This window comes from Mauremys mutica, unplaced genomic scaffold (genome assembly GCF_020497125.1).
Source record: "Mauremys mutica isolate MM-2020 ecotype Southern unplaced genomic scaffold, ASM2049712v1 Super-Scaffold_100395, whole genome shotgun sequence".
NCBI lineage: Eukaryota > Metazoa > Chordata > Testudines > Geoemydidae > Mauremys > Mauremys mutica.
The window spans coordinates 327,627-349,547 of NW_025423329.1; the positions used below are offsets into that span (position 1 = coordinate 327,627).

Below are 21,921 nucleotides of genomic sequence, written 5' to 3' on the forward strand. Positions count from 1 at the left end.
GCTCTGAGCCCCTGTATAGGCAAACCCTAAGTCAGAGCAACAAGAAACAAACCAGCTATAGTAAAGAAAAACCCACAGTAACTGTCTCCAGTTTGTGAGGGACCACATGGAGCCAGTCTCTAGGAAACAGATAAATGCATAAAGAACAGGAGATTAAGTCCATTAATGGCTATTAGCCAGGATGGGTAAAGAATGGTGTCCCTAGCCTCTGTTTGTCAGAGGGTGGAGATGGATGGCAGGGAGAGATCACTTGACCATTACCTGATAGGTTCACTCCCTCTGGGGCACTTGGCATTGGCCATTGTCAGTAGACAGGATACTGGGCAGGATGGCCTTTGGTTTGACCCAGTATGTCTGTTCTTATGTTCTAACCTAAATGAACCCAAAGTTATGGAGACAGATATGAGTCAAGGAAGCCAGCAGAGTATCAGAAACCTGGAAAAATCTCTGCCTGGATGGGCTCAGGTGTTTGGTTACAAGCTGAGGTGGTTCAAAAGTTTCGGATTTTTTTTTTAAGCAGAATTTTTTTATTGTTTCTTTAAACAATCAAATACAGCAAGCAGCAAATATTTGGCCACACACTTCTGAAACCTCAAACCATATTCAGGTTTTGGCAGACTAATTTCAGCTTTTCAATTAAAAAAAACACAACAAATTTTAAAGGAAAGCAGACATTGTCCGTGATTTTTTTCTGCTTTTTAAAAACCCCTAGTTTTCGATCCAGAAACAGTTTTGATGGAAAATATTTGTCCAACCCTTTTAATGAGCTTTAGTGCCTTTTAGCACTAGCTGATGCTGAGAACCAGTGATACCTTGTAAAGAAGTTTTCTCAAAACTGGGTGTGTGCCGAAATGCGGAAGGTTTATTTTTCCCAGGGGCGCCCGTGGGGGGAAGCGAGTGGGGCAATTTGCCGTGGGCCCCACAAGGGCCCCCAGGAGAATATAGTATTGCAATTTTTTTATAGAAGGGGCCCCCAAAATTTCTTTGCCCCAGGCCCCCTGAATTCTCTGGGCGGCCCTGCTTTTTAAACCAAATGTTTTTTAATCCAATCTTTAGTTAAATATCTAGAAAACATGTTTGGAATGGGTATGATGTATGTTGAAAGTGCATCAACCTGAGACACTGTTTTCATTTCCTCCTCCTGCCTATGTTGTTAACTGGATTGTACTGTGGCAGGTCTAGGGGTTGTTCAGGCAATGGAAAATATCCTGAAACTGGCAAACTTTACCTTCCACGAACAGCAGTTCTTGGGAATGCCATTACAAGCCCAGCCCCTTTGGCTTCACTCCCTTTGATTATCAGGCCACAGAACACTTTTAAACTTTGTTATTGGCTAAAAGGAAGTACTACTCCCTATTATACTATAATCTCTAATCTTTGGGCTAAGAAGTTGACAGACAGCCTTGCAGTTTCAAAATGATTAAAAACAAAACTTTCCATAGAAACTCCCAGTGCAGAGACCATCAGTTTTTCCAATGGCCTTATAATATTTGTAGTAAACAAATTTCTACCCTATTTGTTATGCAACCGAAGCTTTTTTTTTTTTTTAAACCACTGCTGCACTTTCAGAAGAGGTTTTAATACAATATCTACAACGAGGCCCAGGTTTTTTTCTTGAGTAGCTGCAGTTAATTTAGAAATCAGTGATGTGTCTGAATCATTCAGATTATTCCTTCTAATTTGCATTATTTTGCATTTTTGACAATTAATTTAATCTACCCCCATGCTGCCTATTCACCTAACTTTGTAAAGTGCTCTTTAAAGTTCTCCCCAATCTTCTTTAGCATCGACTAACATAAATAATTTCACCACTAAAAAGTTTCCAGTGTTCTTTGTTCAAATTTAGCCCCTTTGTGCCACAACGCAAATGGGCTGGACAAAAGGCAGGTCTCTCTATCTGAAGATCCCCCTGTCATGGAGTCCCCAGTGGGCATAGAACTGGCAAAAGAGATCTTAGATGGGATTCACAAAGATTAGGCACCTAACTCTAATTACCTTGATGAATCCCACCTCTTGGTGTTTTGGGGTGGGAGAGGTCTAGAGCTCCAGCGACACTGCTGCTCAAGCTAGTAATGCAATGGGGTACAACAACTCACCAGTAGCTAATCCAATCACTGTGTGCTGCTAATCAAATCACTCTGTGTAACTCCAGTGTTGCGTGGTCATTCTCAGTCAAACTAGGCTTGAATATACTAAGGACTTGTCTTCACATACAATGCTACAGAGGGCTTGGCTACACTTACAAGTTGCAGCGCTGGTGGAGGCTTTCCAGCGCTGCAATTACACCCCGTCCACACTTGCAGGGCACAACCAGCGCTGCAACTCCCTGGTTGCAGCGCTGGCTGAAAACCCATCCCGGCAGGGGTATAAGGAGTGTATAAGGAGGGGTATAAGGACACTCACCAGCGCTTTAAGTGTCCTCCAGGGAATAAGGAGTTATCCCAGAATTCCTGTTCAGCCATTCTGCTCATCAGTTTGCACTCTACTGCTCTTGCCTCAGGTGACCAGCCCTTTAAATGCCCCGGGAATTTTAAAAATCTCCTTCCTGTTTGCTCCAGCCAGGTGTGGAGTGCAATCAGTTAATCTTTCCAGGTGACCATGCCTCCACGTGGCAAACGAGCCCCAGCATGGAGCAATGGCGAGCTGATGGACCTCATCAGTGTTTAGGGGGAGGAATCAGTGCAGGCACAGCTGCGCTCCGGCCGTAGGAATTACAATATCTTTGAGCAGATATCAAGGTCCATGCTGGATAGGGGCCATGATCGGGACGCACTGCAATGCAGGGTGAAAGTTAAGGAGCTGCGGAGTGCCTATTACAAAGCCCGCGAGGGTAATCACCGATCCGGAGCTGCCCCCACGACCTGCCGTTTTTACAGGGAGATGGACGAGATACTTGGGGGTGACCCCACTGCCAATCCCAGGATAACGATGGACACTTCTGAGCAGGCTGGGGGACAGGAGGAGGAGGCGGCGGCGGCGGCGGCGGAGGCGGGGAGGGGGGAGGAAACCACGAGTGAAGCTACTGGGATGGGGGAAGACACCCCAGAGTGGGCATGCAGCCAGGAGCTCTTCTCAAGCCAGGAGGAAAGTACCCAATCGCAGCAGCCAGCAGTTGCAGAAGGACAAGCAGAGGAGCGGGTTAACGGTAAGCGGCTTTTATTTTCTGGGTGGAAATGTTTCTGGAGAGGAAGGGGGGTTCTGGCTGCATGCATGCCAGCCTCTAGATGTGGAATAGCCCGTTGATGTGGTCTATCACGTCGCGGTAATCTGCTTCAGTTATCTCAGCAAAAGTTTCAGCCAGAGCGTGGGCAATATGCCTGCGCAGGTTTATAGGGAGAGCCACTGTGTTTCTTGTCCCAGTCACGCTGACGCGTCCGCGCCACTGTTCCGCGAGTGGGGGGGGGGGGATCATTTCTGAACACAGGCAAGCCGCGTAGGGTCCCGGGCGGAATCCACATTGCTGTAAAAGAGCCTCCCGCTGTCCCCTAGTGACTCGCAGCAGGGAGACATCTTCCAGGATTAACTCCTGTGAAAAATGTTGGGAGACTCTTTAGTGAAGAGATAGGGAGATAGTGAAGATCACCCCTGCAGCTGCATCTTCACTCAACCCCTCTATCACTCCAGATTACCCGAAGCAACCAGCCCCCCTCTATCAATCAAGCCCCACTTCTCCCTCTATAAGCACCCCTCACTCACCATTTCGTGGCTTCTGTCGTGTTATGCGTGTGGGAAAAGAATGTTAAAGTGTGAACTCCCTCAGTGTAACAATTCATGTCTGGAGATAGTGGATACAATGCTGCCCCTGTTAAATGTTTCATTTCTGGGTTTCTACAGTGACCTTGACTCCTGGAGTGGGCAGATGTTCCACAGCACAGAGGCTACAAAATTTGAGAAGAAATCCCCGAAAGAGCAAAGAGGACATGCTGAAGACTGTTCTTCATCACTCTGCTGCAGAGAGAAAGGAACTGAAGGAGTGGCGAGAGAAGGAAAGCATGATCCGCCAGAGACATTGGCGTAGAAACGCTGTGGCAAAGAAGAAAAGCACAAACCAGCTGCTAGAGATCCTGTCGAGCCAAGCGGACTCTCTCAAGGCTATCGTAGCCATGCAGGCAGAGCAGTCCCGTGCTGCCCCACAGCCCCCCCGTCCCAAAGCTTTTTGCCTTGTGCCCCAATGTCAGCTCAAAACCGCCTTTCCCCAGCATTCAGTTTCTTACCACCACCAGCTGCCTCCAACACCTGTACGTTCACCAACCAGCCCTGATACCTACCACCCTTACCCTCTGCACTCAACCCCCATAACCATGCAGTATATGCACCTGAAGTGCAGGAATCGTTAAACAGCACTCCAGACAGGACATATGCAAACTTGTGACTGTACAGTTCACCAACCCACACCCCTTCCCTCTTGTGTTCATGAAATGTTGTGTGTCTGTCTGTCTGTCAAGGAATTTTTTTTCTTTACAATAAAACAATTCTTGGCTTTGAAAACAGTCTTTATTATAGCAGATAGTGAAAGATACCTTAGCCCAGTAAAGAAAGAGGCACTGCAAATCATTTTAGGGATAATAGAATAACAGTGTAAACAGTGCAATTCACTCCCATGCAAGTCAGCAAACATTACTGTTGGCTTTCAGCCTCAAATTCTTCCCTCAAGGCATCCCTAATCCTTGAAGCCCTGTGCTGGGCCTCTCTATTAGCCCTGCTCTCTGGCTGTGCATATTCAGCCTCCAGGACTTGAACCTCGGTGGTCCATGCCTCACTGAATGTTTCACCCTTCCCTTCACAAATATTATGGAGGGTACAGCAAGCGGATATAACCGCGGGGATGCTGCTTTCCCCCAAGTCTAGCTTCCCATACAAGCAACGCCAGCGTGCCTTTAAACGGCCAAAAGCACACTCCACAGTCATTCGGCACCGGCTCAGCCTGTAGTTGAACCGGTCCTTGCTCCTGTCAAGCTTCCCTGTATAGGGTTTCATGAGCCAAGGCAGTAACGGGTAAGCGGGGTCTCCAAGGATCACAATGGGAATTTCGACGTCCCCTACTGTGATCTTCCTGTCTGGGAAAAAAGTCCCTGCCTGCATCTTCCTGAACAGGCCACTGTTCCGAAAGATGCGTGCATCATGCACCTTTCCAGGCCAGCCTGTGTAAATGTCAATGAAACGCCCGCGGTGATCCACAAGCGCCTGGAGAACCATAGAGAAATACCCCTTTCGATTAACGTACTCTGATGCCAGGTGGGGGGGGGGGCCAGAATAGGAATATGCGTCCCATCTATTGCCCCTCCACAGTTAGGGAAACCCATTTGTGCAAAGCCATCCACCATGTCCTGCACGCTCCCCAGAGTCACGGTCTTTCTTAGCAGGATGCGATTAATTGCCTTGCAAACTTGCATCAAAACGATTCCAACGGTCGACTTTCCCACTCCAAACTGGTTCCCGACCGACCGGTAGCTGTCTGGTTTTGCCAGCTTCCAGATTGCAATAGCCACCTGCTTTTCCACCGTCAGGGCAGCTCTCAATCTTGTGTCCTTGCGCCGCAGAGTGGGGGCGAGCTCAGCACACAGTCCCATGAAAGTGGCTTTTCTCATACGAAAGTTATGCAGCCACTGCTCGTCATCCCAGACTTCCATGACGATGTGATCCCACCACTCAGTGCTTGTTTCCCGAGCCCAAAAGCGGTGTTCAACGGTGCTGAGCATTTCTGTGACTGCCACAAGCACTGTAGTGTCACACGCGGCAGGAGAATCGATATCGATATCATCGTCAGACTCCTCGCTGTCACTTTGGAGCTGAAGGAATAGCTCGACTGCCAAACGTGTTGTGCTGGCGACACTCATCAGCACAGTCCTCAGCAGCTCGGGCTCCATTTCCCACAGAAATCGCGATTCACACACAGAGAGTAAAACACTCACAATGGCGCCAAACGTTGCCAGAAAGACAGAATGCTGGGATGTGAAGCGATGCACCACGGGGTTGGCACACAGGAAGCGGAATGACCCACACACTTCCTTCCCCTTCCCACAATACTCAGCGCCAAAACGGCGCCAAAACGGGACGAGGTGCTCTGTGGGATAGCTGCCCACAATGCACCTCTCAATACAGCGCTGGAAAGTGCTGCAAGTGTGGCCACACTGCAGCGCTGGTAGCTGTCAGTGTGGCCACACTCCAGCGCTGGCCCTACACAGCTGCATGACCAGCGCTGTAACTCCCAGCGCTGCAACTTGTAAGTGTAGCCAAGCCCAGAGAGGCAGCTGCACTGCTGTAGCACTTTAGTGAAGATGCTGCTATGTCTACGGGAGAGCTTCTCCTGCCAGTGTAGCTAATCCACCTCCTTGAGAGGCAGTAGCTATGCTGAGAGGAGAAGCTCTCCCGTTGACAGCACTGTCTACACAGGGGAGTTAGGTCAGTATAACTGTGTCGTTCAGGGGTGTAGTTATACCGATATAAATTAGAAATGTAGACCTGGCCTAACTGCTGTGAAGACAAGCTGTTTGCCAAGTAGTTGTGCTTCCCGTCTTACTTATGGGAATGAGAAAGTTTACCCCATTTAAGAGGGTAAATAAATGGCCCCCTGTTCTTCCATCTTGCTTTCTGCACCCACACAAGTCTTGAACACAGGGCTTGACACAACCAAAGGGAGGGCCTTTTTGTAGGTGCACCATGTTACAATATTGTCAGGAGTCTCAGGACATCAGTATGTGAATGGCAGTTTCTCTATGGCTACATTAGCGCTTCAAAGCGCTGCCGCGGCAGCGCTCCCGCGGCAGCGCTTTGAAGCGCTAAGTGTAGTCAAAGCCCCAGCGCTGGGAGAGAGCTCTCCCAGCGCTGTCTGTACTCCACGTCCCTGTGGGCTTGGCTACACTTACAAATTTGCAGCGCTGCAGCAGGGTGTGAAAACACACCCTCTGCAGCGCTGCAAATTGCGGCGCTACAAAGCGCCAGTGTAGTCAAAGCCCCAGCGCTGGGAGCCGCGCTCCCAGCGCTGTCCGTTATTCCCCACAGGGAAGTGGAGTACGGACAGCGCTGGGAGAGTTTTCTCCCAGCGCTGGCGCTTTGATTACACTTAGCGCTTCAAAGCGCTGCCGCGGCAGCGCTGCCGCGGCAGCGCTTTGAAATGCAAGTGTTAGGTAAAAAGTAAGTCCTACTCACCTCTCCAGCACCCGAGTTTGTGTGGAGTTGGTATAGGGCTCAGAAATCTGTCAGAGACCAGACAACAATTCGTTGATCAACGGGCTCACACCATCCTTAGCTTAAAAGCAGAGCTTCGGAGTAAGTGTGGCAAGTTTATTAGGGGTGAGCATCAATGTTTATACACAGAAGTAAACAAAGTGATTAACAGATCATAATGGTCATGCATAATCAATCAAGATTCTACGGGATAAAACAGGTTAAAATGCAAATTGGAGAAGACAAAGGAGGAGATGGCTACTTATGGCTACCTATTGGGAGGGGAAGGGTCATGAGTAGTTCGCAGGTCAAAACTTTTGATTAAAAGTTTCAGACAGAGACATGTAAATGAAGCCTTTAAGTAGGTCTTTTCTATATGCATATTATTCCTCATTAAAGAAAAATATGTAAAAAGGCCATTGGTCTGAGTTAAGTTTCAGTGCATAAAGAGTTCAGACTCAACATTCCTCCATTTGTAGCTTTGGGATGACTATTTACCAAAGCTACACCCTATTTTAAGGAGCCAAAGGTTGCTTGGCAATTTCAGCCTGGGCCAACTTGAAGAGAGTAAGGCCTTTGGCTGAAGTAGAAAAAGAATAAACTGACCCACATGAGTTTATGAGGGAGGGGACACATTGAATACAGCAACACAGTATTATAAGGATTACTATGGCCCCAACAACACCCACCAAGAGTTTTTTAACCCACCCAAATCCAGGCAGCCAATTCCATAAGGCTCCCCACCAATCATAAGGTGGCTGGCCAGAGGAGTAGTTCTTAGCCATTTCCCTTAGATGTTTGGTACGTTGAAAAGTGTCAGGGTAGGTGTTGTTTACAAAAACACAGCATTTTTCATAAGCAGAAAATAAAATAAAAAGGCATAATAAAAAACATACAGTTGTCAGAATAAAAGGTCCTCTCATTTTTTTGAGTCAATTTAAGTCTGATGTCTGAAAGAGGTAAGCTGGTCCACTGGTTAGAGGCAGTATCCTCAGTGGTGGCAAGAGCTGCTGGTTCGTCACTGTGGTCCACTACGGCTGGCTTGACGTGGGGAGTGGTGGATCCAGGATTTGCGTCCTTCCAGGAACACTGCAGTCTGGGTTGTTAAAAGAACCTGGTGGGGTCCAGTAAACCTCGGCTGGAGGGCGTCGCCACGAACGAACTTTTTGGCCCAGACGAAGTCCCCTGGTTGGAATGGGTGGATCGCTTTCCAAAGGGTACGGAGGCGAGCCTGTAGGGAGAGAAACTGGCACGCGGTCATATGATCCCCTCCCAATAGTGAAACATCAGCACGTGGTAGCGCCCCGCCTTTGAAAGGGGGGTGTCCATAGAGCAGTTCAAAGTGGGATAATCCCAATACACGGGTTGGGCGAGTACGAAGGTGAAACAGGACCAAGGGAAGTACCTGAGGCCAGTTTAACCCTGTTTCCTGACAGTATTTAGCCAATGTAAGCTTAAGCTCCCTATTGTCAGAGGGCAAACCAAAACAAGAAGGTGCTTTTTCCCAAAAGCCTTTGGCATATGTGCAAAGTCAATTTGAAGATGTTGAAATGGAGCAGCAGGCGGAGGTTTTTTTACCCTTAATTTTGTTAAGAGGCGGAGCAGGTTCATTACGCTGACATGTGCTGCATGCTTTCACTATTGACAGGCAGTAGGGTTGAATGCCTGGAGCATACCAAAAGCGAGCGATGGTGTCCACAAGGGCGTGCGTGCCGTAGTGACCCCCCTTATCATGGTGCCAGCGAACTGCCACGGGGTATGTGGAGCGAGGGAGGCAGGCTCGGCCATCCGGCATAAGCCAGGTCCCTTTGACCAGAGTGGCTCCGAGGCTTTCCCACGACTGTAGTTCAGCAGCGGGTACCAGTACAGGGTAAAAGCATACTTGCTATCAGTAAAAATGGTAACGGTTCTTACCAGCGGCCAACTGGCAAGCTCGGGCCAGGGCATAGAGTTCGGCGGCTTGGGCTCCCCAGTTGCCTGGCAGTGAGGCGGCCTCTTGAATGTCCCATTCAGAGGTGACTGCATAACCGGTGAAACGCTTGCCATCAACATAGAAGGAGCTTCCGTCCAAGAAGAGGATGCAATCAGGGTTGTCCAGTGGCACGTCAAACAGGTTGTTTTTTATTTGTAAGATGCTATGAACTACTTTCACACAGTTGTGCTGATCCTGGAGGACTGGCAGGTCAGGAAGCAAGGTAGCTGGATTAAGGGGCCCACACCTTTTAAAAATTAGGTTAGTGTCTTCTAGGAGTTTGGCCTCTAGCTGCTGCTGACGATGGGCCGAAAAGACTTGGGTCGTGCCCCTACGCAGAAGGGCTGACAAGGCATGAGAGGTCCAGACCGTGGTAAAATGACCCAGGGTCAGGCTCTTTGCCTTTGTGATCAGCAGGGCAGCTGCTGCCAGAGTCCGGGTGCAGGATGGGGTTCCCTGAGCGACAGGGTCGATCTGCTGGGAGTAAAAAGCAAGCGGGAAATGGTGGGGCCCGCTCAGCTGGGTAAGGACACCACTAGCAATTCCGCCCCTCTCGTGGACAAAAAGGTGAAAGGGTTTGCTGTAATTGGGGGGGCGGAGAGACATGGAGGAGGCCACACTGTCCTTGAGTAACTGAAAGGCTTGGATCGTGTCTGGGGACCACTGCAAAGGGTCAGGAGCAAGGTTAGCAGTGAGTCGGTGGAGCGGTTTGCTCAACTCCCCGCAGGACGGCAATCAAGGGCGACAGAAGCCAATTAATCCTAAGAAACCTCGAAGTTGTTTCTTGGTGTTTGGCAGAGGGCAGTTTTGGATAGTCTTTATGCGGGCTGGGTCCATTTGTCTCCCCTCTGGGGTTAACAGGAAACCCAGATATCGAACCTTTTGTGAGACCCACTGAATCTTGTTAGGGTCTACCTTGTGGCCTCTGGTGTGTAGGTATAATAAAAGTGCCTTACCATCGATGCGGAGGGCGGCTTCTTCGCGGTTACCTAGTAGGATGTCATCTACGTATAGGACTAACGTGGATCCCTGCGGACTGGTGAAGCCTTCCAAGTCGTGGCGGAGGCATTGGCTGAAAATCGTGGGGCTGTCTCTGTAGCCTTGAGGAAGTCGTTGCCAGACATAACTTTGTCCCTCCCAGGTGAAACCAAAGAGATATTGAGAGTCTGGGTGCACAGGAATGCTGAAAAAGGCTGATTTTAAGTCAATAACAGTGAACCACTCAGCATCCCAGGGGATTTGGCTGATGATAGTAGCTGGATCAGGAACTACTGCATGAAGAGGGACCACATAGTTATTAATAACCCGTAGATCCTGTACAAAGCGCCAACGAATAGGGTCTCCGTCCTTTTTAGGAGGCTTTTTGACAGGCAGTATAGGGGTATTACAGGGAGTGCGCTGAGGGCGGACTAGCTTTTGTGCAATGAATCCCTTGACAATGGGGCGGATGCCCTCCCGGGCTTCCAGCGACAGGGGGTATTGGGGGACTGACGGGGGGGGCTAAGGAGGGCTTCACTTGAATCTTTACTGGCTCTGCCGAAAGGAGCAGGCCAACATCAGTGTCAGAAATTCCCCAGAGGGTTAAAGGCAAGTCAGTGAGGTCAGGGGAGAGAAAGGGGGCGGGTTTCCCAATTACCCTGAGCTGGGGCCGAATCTCCTAACACTGTCATCAATAATCCTACCCCTTCAGGAGTACAGTGTGTTAAAGTAGCCTCAAGCTTACAGAGTAAATCCCGGCCCATCAAAGGGATCGGACAAGCTGGGGAAAAAAGAAAACGGTGAGAAAAACATTTATCAGCATAAATAACATTTAGAGGCAAAGTGAGTCCCAGAGACTGTGGGTTGCCTTCCACCCCAGTTGCAGTTTTTAACCTCAGAGGATAGCCAGGGAGAGGGGGCATGATTTAAAAGAGAGAAAGTAGCTCCAGTATCAATGAGGAAACAGACAGGCAGTCCCTGGACTGAAAGGGTTAGACGAGGCTCTTTGCTGGGAGGGGAGAAAGTGAGGAAGGAGCCGGCTAAAGACATTAAGGAAATAAGACCATCACATTGTTTGCCTTCGCCCCCGGGGTACCGTTATTGAGAAGGCTGAGTTTGCTGCTGCTGCTGCTGTTGCCCGTAGTTGATCCAGGCCTGAGGAACGGGCTGGGCTGGTGGTGCAGCGGTGTATTCGTCCCTGGTGTAAGTATCTGCGGATGCGACCGGACCCTCTGGGCGTCCCCCGGGGCATTCACGTTTAAAGTGACCGGGCTGTCCGCACTGAAAACAATTTCCTGATGGCTGGGGTTGCCAGGACCCTCTTCCCCGATCACCCTGAAATTCCCTGCCACGGCCACGGCTTTCTGCCTCGAATACCACCGCGAAAAGCTAAAGCCATCAACTTATATTCTTCCTTTTTCTCTTTCTTTTTACTACTTTCCCTTTCTTTCTCCCATGCAAAACTCCTTTCCGAGGTGTGCCCCTCCAATTCCTCCTTATCCCTCTGCAGAGATTCCAATTTGGAGTCCTGCAGATTCCCCTCTGCGCTCTGGAGAGAGTCCCCTTGCGGAGGAATAGGGGCAGGTGCAGTGGGGACCAACTGACGAGTTAAAACACGCCGTGGTTTACACCCTTCATCGAAATAACATGGAGGGGGTTCACTCCCGGAAGAATACCTGACTGCCATAATTTTTAAAGATTTCCACAGCTCTGCTGCTGTGTCCCAACAAAACCAGTAACATAACTGTCCCGGATGGTCTTTTTCGATCTGGCTCCTTACTCCTCTTAAGGCAGCCTGTTCGAAAGAGCCATACGAAGGCCACCTCATCTCCGGGTCGGCCAATACCGCGGTATACCCAGTCCAATTCCTTACACACAGTGTGTACAACTTCCTCCTAGACATTCCTGTCTGTACTGGGAGTTTCCCTTCAATCCATAACATATTTACAATCCCCTGCGTACTCTCAAGAGGCACGCTAGTCCCTTGACCCAAGGTGTCTGACAGGAGCCCTCCAACTGGCGTTTATCCTGCTGTCCAGTACACTACCCCTCAATATTGAATTGGCTGGGAGAAATCTCCCGTGGCGCCTGCCAATTCGTATATGAGTGGTCTGACCACTGGACAGAGGCACCGCACCAGAAGGAATCCCGGACGAGCCCCCAAATTGTTAGGTAAAAAGCAAGTCCTACTCACCTCTCCAGCACCCGAGTTTGTGCGGAGTTGGTATAGTGATCAGAAATCTGTCAGATACCAGACAACAATTCGTTGATCAATGGGCTCACACCATCCTTAGCTTAAAAGCAGAGCTTCGGAGTAAGTGTGGCAAGTTTATTAGGGGTGAGCATCAATGTTTATACACAGAAGTAAACAAAGTGATTAACAGATCATAATGGTCATGCATAATCAATCAAGATTCTACAGGATAAAACAGGTTAAAATGCAAATTGGAGAAGACAAAGGAGGAGATGGCTACCTATTGGGAGGGGAAGGGTCATGAGTAGTTCGCAGGTCAAAACTTTTGATTAAAAGTTTCAGACAGAGACATGTAGTCTGAGTTAAGTTTCAGTGCATAAAGAGTTCAGACTCAACACAAGTGTAGCCAAAGCCAAAGGGGAATAACAGACAGCGCTGGGAGCGCGGCTCCCAGCGCTGGGGCTTTGACTACACTGGCGCTTTGTAGCGCCGCAATTTGCAGCGCTGCAGAGGGTTATTTTTTCACACCCTGCTGCAGCGCTGCAAATTTGCAAGTGTAGCCATACTAGAAAGGAGAAATCACTCCCTAAGCATCAGTTTGTGTATTGCTTTTAAACTGTCTGAGGCAGAAACTACATCCCAGGCAAAGGCAGTCAGACACAGCAGACACTTTACAGAAAGGAAGCAACTGAAAGGAACTTAGTTTTCTCTGCTTGCATTTTGGCACCCTATGGAGTGATATTTATCTGTTCCATTTTCATGGAGGGCAAAGTCTCTCATCAAAGATAAGGGTAATAACATGTCATGCTTCAGGGCATAGACAGATTGCTGTTTGTCAGGAATGATTTTTCCTTTCTCTAAAATGCTGCAGAGTCAGCTAGGTGGGTTATGGATTTCCCTCCCACTTTCCTCTGAATTATTAAAACTTAAGATTCACAACTGCCTTGCACCTTGAGTACATTGCTTTCACCTGTGCAAAGTGGGTGTAAGATGCCACCATTCAGGTGTGGTGATAGTCACCCACTTTGCACAGGTCTGGAGGACTCCACAAGGTGCAATGCTGCAGAGGATCAGGATCCAGTTTTTAATAGCCAGATGCAAACATGACTACATTGGCCCCTGCTGGATACTAGACTTGATGGATCAATGGTCTGCTTCAGTATGAGGAATCCTAGTAGGAGGTCTGAGGCCTTGCCTATACATAAAATTATATCAACCTAGCTACATCGTTTGGGGCTGCGAAAAATTTCATGGCCCGAGTATATGTCTACACAACAGGTGCTACAGTGGCACAGTTATAGTCTACACGGCCTGTCAATGTAGTTAATTCACCTCTCTGAGGGATAGCAGATAGGTTGATGGAAGAATTCTTCTGTCAACCTAGCTGTGTCTGCACCAGGGGCTAGTTCAACCTAATCATGACATTTAGGGTGCACTATTTTTCACAGCCCTGAGCAACAAGCTACACCCTAAGAGGATGGTGATTTCTGTTTACAATGGGCGAAATTCTGAAGTTCTTATCTGAACAGAAGTTTTATCTAAGTAAGAACTAAATACAAAGGGTGAAATTCTGGGTCCATTGAAGTCAATGGCAAAAGTCCAATTGACTTTAATAGAACCAGGATTTCACTCATATTGAATGAGGACTTCACACCTGAGCCCATAGATCAGTGGTTCCCAGACTTGTTCCACCACTTGTGCAGGGAAAACCCCTGGAAGGCCGGGCTGGTTTGTGTACCTGCCGCGTCCACAGGTTCGGCCAATCGCGGCTCCCAGTGGCTGCAGTTCGCTGCTCCAGGCCAATGAGAGCTGCTGGAAGCAGCCCCCAGTACGCCCCTTGGCCTGGAGCAGTGAACTACGGCCACTGGGAGCCACGATCGGCCCAACCTGCAGACACAGCAGGTACACAAACCGGCCCGCCCTGCCAGGGGCTTTCCCTGCACAAGCGGCAGAACAAGTTTGGGAACCACTGCCATAGATAGTTGCACCCATGTTTACTTATTCTAGGATTTTGCTCACTAAGTAAGTTATTACTGAAAGTTGATAGAGCTGGTTGAAAATTTTCTGACAGGACAGTTTTTCATCTGAAAATATTAAATATGTATTTGATTAAATTGAAATGTTTCTAGGGAACATTGATTTTGTCAAAATTATTGAAATGTTTCATATTTCATTTTGATAAGGTCAAAGCATTCATTTAATAGTTATCATTTTAAGTAATACAATATAATAAAATATTTGAAACAATACGAGGTGTTTTGATGCTATCGAAACAACATTTTGATGAGGTCATTTTGCTATTTCTGAAATAAATCTTATCCTGGGGGCATTTCAAATAAAGCCGTGCCCAGCCTGAAAAGATTGACTCCTCCATCCCACACTGAGGCAGGCCAAGCTTAAATTGTTAATTATTATTATTATTTATATAACAGGTGAGCAGGGCATTTTACAGGCAAATAGAGCTCAGTTCAGATCTCACTTACACCAGAGTAAATCAAAAATAATTTTAATGAAGTTGCAATGGTTAAAAAAACAGTGAAAAGTGAGCTCAGAATTTGAGCATTGGCCTGCTAAACCCAGGATTGTGAGTTCAGTCCTTATGGGGGCCACTCAGGGATCCAGGGCAAAACCAGGACTTGGTCCTGCTAGTGAAGGCAGGGGGCTGGACTTGATGACCTTTCAAGGTCCCTTCCAGTTCTATGAGATAGGTATATCTCAAGGTCCACTGACCTTCCTCTAAGGAACCTACAGTCTACATTAAATGCTAAGTAGGGGCCAGGTTGGGATGTGTCACTGGACAGATATACAAAGACAGGGAGGGTGCATGCAAGTAGCCTTCGATAGCATCCAGCACTCACCATACGAAGGTTGGACTAAATCACAATTTTTGTGTCTGCCTGAACACAAAACGAGGTTTTTCCCCCCGAAATGTGAAGTGTCATGTTGTAACTGTATTACTGTTAAATGCTATATTACTGTTTATTTTTTAAAACCAAACTCGAAGAGCAGCCTAGTGAGCGACATTATCTGGTTGCCGATAGAGCGCCCTGGATAGGATTTGCTGTGTATAGCTCTTGTGTATGTACATAGCTCCAGATTTCAGGGACTGAAGTTTGAGGTTTTGGATTTGGGTTTTGAATCAAGTTCTCTTTGCTAATCTGTATATTATGGGGGCAAAGAATAAAGTAGTATTTATGATTGAACTGTCTTCAGACTTTCCATGAAGACAAACTTTTTATTTTTATTTTCCCATTTTAGATCTGTTGAGATGAGATTATTGATTGTTGTCAACAGATAGGATACAGGTTCATCATGAGACAGGACCTTCTCTTGTAGAGTTAGTCATCAAGAGAGCTAATTGTTAAAGCAACATCATGAAAAGTATTGATTAAATATTTTATGCACGAATGCACATTGCGGCAATGCACTTCCCTTATCTTGTGATTGGAATTCTTAGTCTGCGCTGAACATATGAGAAATAATATTCAGCCTTTTGCAGTGCTGGATGGGACAGCATAAGGATAGATTACCCAAGAAAATAGAGAGGAAAATGTTGAATTGCTTGAGTAGGACCATCTTCAAAGATGTCCTATACTTTAAAGTGATACCATTAACTTAAAACTCACCTTCTGTCTGAATTTACAACTGTTTACAGTTGTTGCAAGTAAAATTATTGTACTGAGAAACTATTGAAAAAAATACTGTTTTCTGTTTGCTTGCCTTGCCTATTCAAAAAGTGTCATCAAATATACAATTTCATTTTAATACTCCCTATCTCTTCTATAGCACTTTACCTCAGTAGATCTCAAAGCCCTTTACAGAGGAGAACAGTATCTTTATCTCTGTTTTACATATGGGGAAACTGAGGCACAGAGAGGGGGACATGATTTGCCCAAGATCATCCACCCAGGCCCTCAGCAGAGGCTAGGACTAGAGACCCAGATCGCCCTGAGCCCCAAATGTAATGCTTTAACTGCTAGGCCATATAGTCAGTTTCCTCTGTGTGAGTCTTTCACAGAGCCATGGGAAAAAAGAAAAAACACCTTTAAAAACAGGAATATGCAACTGTAAAACCATTAATTTTGGCATGGGGATTCAGGGCCAGTGGTAGTGTATATAAAACTTATTTGAACTGTTTTAGTGACTGACGACATTTACCCAGAACCACCTGTGACAATGATTTTTGCCCCATCAGGCACTGGGATCTCAACCCAGAATTCCAAGGGGCGGGGGAGGCCTGCGGGAACTATGGGATAGCTACGGAATAGCTACCCACAGTGCAACGCTCCAGAAGTTGACGCTAGCCTCGGACCGTGGACGCACACTACCGAATTAATGTGCTTAGTGTGGCCGCGTGCACTCGATTTTTATACAATCTGTTTTACTAAACTGGTTTATGTAAATTCGGAATAATCCCGTAGTGTAGACGTACCCTGAGCTGAAAAACTCAGCTTCACCTGCTGGCCTAGTTGTTGTCTGGGGAAGTTCCAGACCTCCTCCTCCCAAACTGCAATAAGTGCTCCTAGGCCAGGGCCGGCTCTAGACCCCAGCGCGGCAAGCACACGCGTGGGGCGGCCCTTTCCCGGGGGGGCGGCAGGCTAGGCCGGCGGACCTGCCGCAGTCATGCCTGCGGGAGGTCCACCGGAGCCTCCGGGGACGACCGGACCTGCCGCAGGCATGACTGCGGAGGGGCGCGCTCGTCCCGCGGCTCCAGTGGACCTCCCGCTGGCATGACTGCGGACGGTTCGCTGGTCCCGCGGCTCGGCTGGACCTCCCGCACGCATGCCTGCGGCAGCTCCCAGCAGAGCCGCCGGACCTGCGAACCGTCCGGAGGTCCAGCCGAGCCACGTGACCAGTGGACCTCCGCAGTCATGCCCGTGGGAGGTCCGCTGCTCCCGTGGCTCCGGGGCACCTCCCGGGCATGACTGCTTGGGGCGGCCAAAAACGTAGAGCCGCCCCTGTCCTAGGCTAGTGTCTTGTAAAACTCCCCAGTCTGAGAAGCCAGAAACTCTTAGTCATGATACACAAGTCAGCTTTGATGAATCAGCTGAAGGATGAATCAAGGAACATGAGGATATTTGGTCCCTAGAATGTATTGCTTTAGAAGTAGATCTGCAGTATCATAGGCGTGGGCAGCACATTTCATTAGGGTGTGCACTCAGGGAATTGTATGTATTTATTTATTTTAAAGACAGGGAGTTGGGGTGCAGGCAGGGGGCTCAGGGCAGGGACCTGGGGTACAAGAGGGGTGCAGGCAGCGGGCTCAGGACAGGGAGTTGGGGTACAGGAGAGGTGCAGGGCAGGGGGCTCAGGACAGGGAGTTGGGGTGCAGGAGGGGTGCAGGCAGGTGTCTCAGGGCAGGGACCTCGGTGTGCAGGAGGGTGCAGGTAGGAGGGCTCTGTACTGGGGGTTGGGGTACTGGTGGGGTGCGGGGTGCAGGCAGGGGGCTCAGGACAGGAGGTTGGGGTTGAAGCAGGGGACTCTGGACAGGAGGTTGGGGTACAGGGGGGTGTGGGGTGCAGGCAGGGGGCTCAGGGCAGGGACCTGGGGTGCAGGAGGGGTGCAGGCAGGGGGCTCAGGGCAGGGAGTTGGGGTAGAGGATGGGTGCAGCAGGGGGCTCAGGACAGGAGGTTGGGGTACAGGAGGGGTGAGGGGTGCAGCAAGGGGGCTCAGGGCAGGGACCTGGTGTGCAGGAGGGTGCAGCCAGGGGCAACAGGGCAGGGAGCGGGGGTGCAGGAGGGAGCAGGCCGGGGGCACAGGACAGGGGAGTTGGGGTGCAGGAGGGGTTTGGGGGTGCTGCAGGGGGCTCAGGGCAGGGAGTTGGGGTACAGGAGGGGTGCAGCAGGGGGCTCAGGACAGGGAGTTGGGGTACAGGAGGGGTGCAGCAGGGGGCTCAGGGCAGGGAGTTGGGGTACAGGAGGGGTATGGGGTGCAGGCATGGGGCTCAGGGCAGGGAGTTGGGGTGCAGGAGGGGTATGGGGTGCAGCAGGCGGGCACAGGGCAGGGAGTTGGGGGTACAGGAGGGGTATGGGGTGCAGCAGGGGGATCAGGGCAGGGAGTTGGGGTGCAGGAGGGGTATGGGGTGCAGCAGGGGGCTCAGGGCAGGGAGTTGGGGTACAGGAGGGGTGCAGCAGGGGGCTCTGGACAAGGAGGTTGGGGTGCAGGAGGGTTATGGGGTGCAGGCAGGGGGCTCTGGGCAGGGAGTTGGGGTACAGGAGGGGTATGGGGTACAGCAGGGGGCTCAGGGCAGGGAGTTGGGGTGCAGGAGGGGTATGGGGTTGCAGCAGGGGGGCTCAGGGCAGGGAGTTGGGGTGCAGGAGGGGTATGGGGTGCAGCAGGGGGCTCAGGGCAGGGAGTTGGGGTGCAGGAGGGGAATGGGGTGCAGCAGCGGGCAACAGGGCAGGGAGTTGGGGTACAGGAGGGGTGCAGCAGGGGGCTCTGGACAAGGAGGTTGGGGTACAGGAGGGGTATGGGGTGCAGCAGGGGGGCTCTGGGCAGGGAGTTGGGGTACAGGCGGGGTATGGGGTGCAGCAGGGGGCTCAGGGCAGGGAGTTGGGGTACAGGAGGGGTAGGGCGTGCAGCAGGGGGCACAGGGCAGGGAAGTTGGGGTTGCAGGTGGGGCATGGGGTGCAGCAGGGGGGCTCAGGGCAGGGAGTTGGGGTACAGGAGGGGTGCAGCAGGGGGCTCTGGACAAGGAGGTTTGGGGTGCAGGAGGGGTATGGGGTGCAGCAGGGGGCTCAGGGCAGGGAGTTGGGGTGCAGGAGGGGTTTGGGCTCTGGCCCAGCGCCGCTTACCTAAAGTGGCTCGGGATGGCAGCAGCGTGCGCCAGGGCCGGGGCAGGCTCCCTGTCTGCCCGCCCTGGCCCCACGCCGCGCCGCCCACCACGTCCCGGCACGGCCGTGGGGAAGGGGGGGCACAGGGCTCCGCACGCTGCCCTTCCACACCTTCAGGTACCTCCCCCAAAGCTCCCATTGGCCAATGGGAGCTGCAGGGGGCACGGAAGCCCTCTGCCCCCCCACCCCGGTGCGGCCTGAAAGCGAGAGGTGGTGACTCGAGAGCGGCGCGGGGCCTGCGGCACCACTGGGGGCAAGTCCCCCATGTGATGGAATAGGGACTGTCTGTGTGGTTTGGTAGGTGAGAGCCAGGTCTGCAGCTGTAACATGAGCCTGGCCTGGGGGAGGGGAGGTCGTCACCTCTGGCTGGGGCTAGACAAAGGGAAGGGGGGAGTGAAGTCAGTCTTCGGTTTGGGAGCTGGGTGGTGGGTTTTCAGGGGGTCCTAGGCTGGGATCCAAGCACCCTGAACCCCCCCAGAAAGGCCAGATTGAGGGGTCCTGGCTCTGAACACAAGCTGGGCTGTATCCTGTGTTCCTGTTGTTCAATAAACCTTCTGTTTTACTGGCTGGCTGAGAGTCACCGTGAGTTCAGGAAGAGGGATGCAGGGCCGGACTCCCCCACACTCCGTGACACCCCGGGCCGGATCCCCAGCCCTGAGGGGCCGGATCTGGCCGTAGTTTGCCCACCCCTGAACTAGGGTGTGGCTGGGCACATGCCGTATGTGGGGCAGGCTGTAGCCCAGGTTGGCTCCTTCCCCGAGTCCTGAGACCCCCCACCACTCGTTGAGTCCCTCTGTAACCCACACCCCCTCTGGGTCTGGTGTCTGGCCCAGCTAGTGCCACTGAGACCATGGAGAGAGAGAGAATGAGCCTGCTCGACAGCCGGAGCTCCCAGCCAGCTGCCTTTTAGCGGCTCATGCACAAAGCTCCGAGGCCCAGGTTCAATCCCCCCCTGCCCAACAACTGGGGGCTGTTGGTGTTACCCATCCTCCCCTGTATCCCTGCCGCTCGCCGAGGCCCCCCTCCCCAGTGCCGCTCGCCCAGTCCCTTCTCTCCTGCACCCACTCCCCATGTCCCCACCACTGCTGCTCGCCCAGTTCCTCCGCTCCTCCCCCCCATCCCCGTGTCTTCCCACTGCCGCTCACCCAGCCCTCCTCTCCTGCACCCCCTCCCCGTGTCTGCTCCCCCCCCCCGCTGCTCACCAGGTCCCTCCATCCCGCTCCCTGTGGGACGAAGTGGGACTGTTCTTATGTTTTTCTCTGAATACTGTGTGGGTGCCTCAGTTTCCCCTTTGTCTTTCTTAAGTGTCTAGGTGGAGGGATCAGGGTGTGTGATTGTTGCAGAGCCCTAGGGGACCAGTTTGATTCTGTTGCCCAGAGGAATGGCCGACACCCTGTCTCCTGGCAACTAATGGCCTGGGCTCCTTCCCTGCAAGGTGCCACCTGAAGGTGTTGGAGAACAAAGGGATAAGGGGACTCCTGGCCAGGGAAAGACACAAGCTGGAGGACTCTGGCTGGGGAAATGGCCGGAGACCCAGCCCAGGCAGGGCACTGGGCTCCCTGCCCCCCAAGTTGGACCTGGCTGAGGGGTCCTGTTTCCTGTACCTACAAGCTCTGATTTAGACCATGTTCTTGTCATCTAATAAACCTGTTTTACTGGCTGGCTGAGAGTCTCTAGAGAATCGCAGGAAGGGGGTGCAGGGCCATGACTCCCCCACACTCTGTGACACCAAGTCACCTGGTACTGGACGCCATGATAGAATTACCAGCCTTTCTCTATTGAAAGGAAAGTCCTGGAGTAAAGGGGACAGTGTGGGGATGCTGCTCTCAAATATAAACTCGCTTAACAAACTGTGCTCGGGGTCCCGTGGGGAGCTGCACCCGGCCAAGCTACAGCCAGGTGAGGCTCAGTTGGGTTCAGTTTTGGTTTGGATGGACTGCAGGGGGGCTCTGCTGTGGGGGGCCCCGGAGCGGGCCGGGATCAGTTTGGGAGGTGCCCTGTCCTGCTAGGCATTGGAGAGGCTCATAGAGGAGTCTGATCCAGTTTGGGTTGCAAGGAAGTCTGATCCAGTTTGGGGGAGGGATGTGGGTCTGGTCTGGTTTCGGGGTGGGGGGTCGTTCTGAGGAGGGATGTGGGTCTGCTCCGGTTTGCCTTGGGGAGGGATGTGATCTGGTCTGGTTTCAGGGGGTGGGGGGTCGTTCTGAGAAGGGATGTGGGTCTACTCCAGTTTGGCTTGGGGAGGGATGTGGGTCTGGTCTGGTTTCGGGGTGTGGGGGGTCGTTCTGAGAAGGGATGTGGGTCTACTCCAGTTTGGCTTGGGGAGGGATGTGGGTCTGGTCTGGTTTCAGGGGGCGGGGGGTCGTTCTGAGGAGGGATGTGGGTCTGCTCCGGTTTGGCTTGGGGAGGGATGTGGGTCTGGTCTGGTTTTGGGGTGTGGGGGGTCATTCTGAGGAGGGATGTGGGTCTGCTCTGGTTTGGCTTGGGGAGGGATGTGGGTCTGGTCCGGTTTGGAGGGTTGGCCCGGTCTTTTGAGGACACAGCTGGGTCTGATCCTGGTGTCTGTGCCTCTCTGCCTGCAGGGAAGGACAAGGAGCCACTGGAGAAGCTGTACCAGGTGGGCCCGCTGCTGGGCAGTGGTGGCTTTGGTTCTGTCTACTCGGGCACCCGCCTGTCGGACAGCGCCCCGGTGAGTAGAACCTGGACAGGGATACCCCACCCCACCCCACCCCTGAAGCCCGCTCCTCATGCACGCTGCTCTATAGAGCTCCGCCTTTGGT

At 51.4% G+C, this 21,921-nt stretch overlaps 1 pseudogene; it reads left to right on the forward strand.

Moving 5' to 3' along the window:
- Positions 1–21,921, forward strand: part of LOC123361163 — a 62,347-nt pseudogene that overhangs the window by 38,271 nt on the left and 2,155 nt on the right.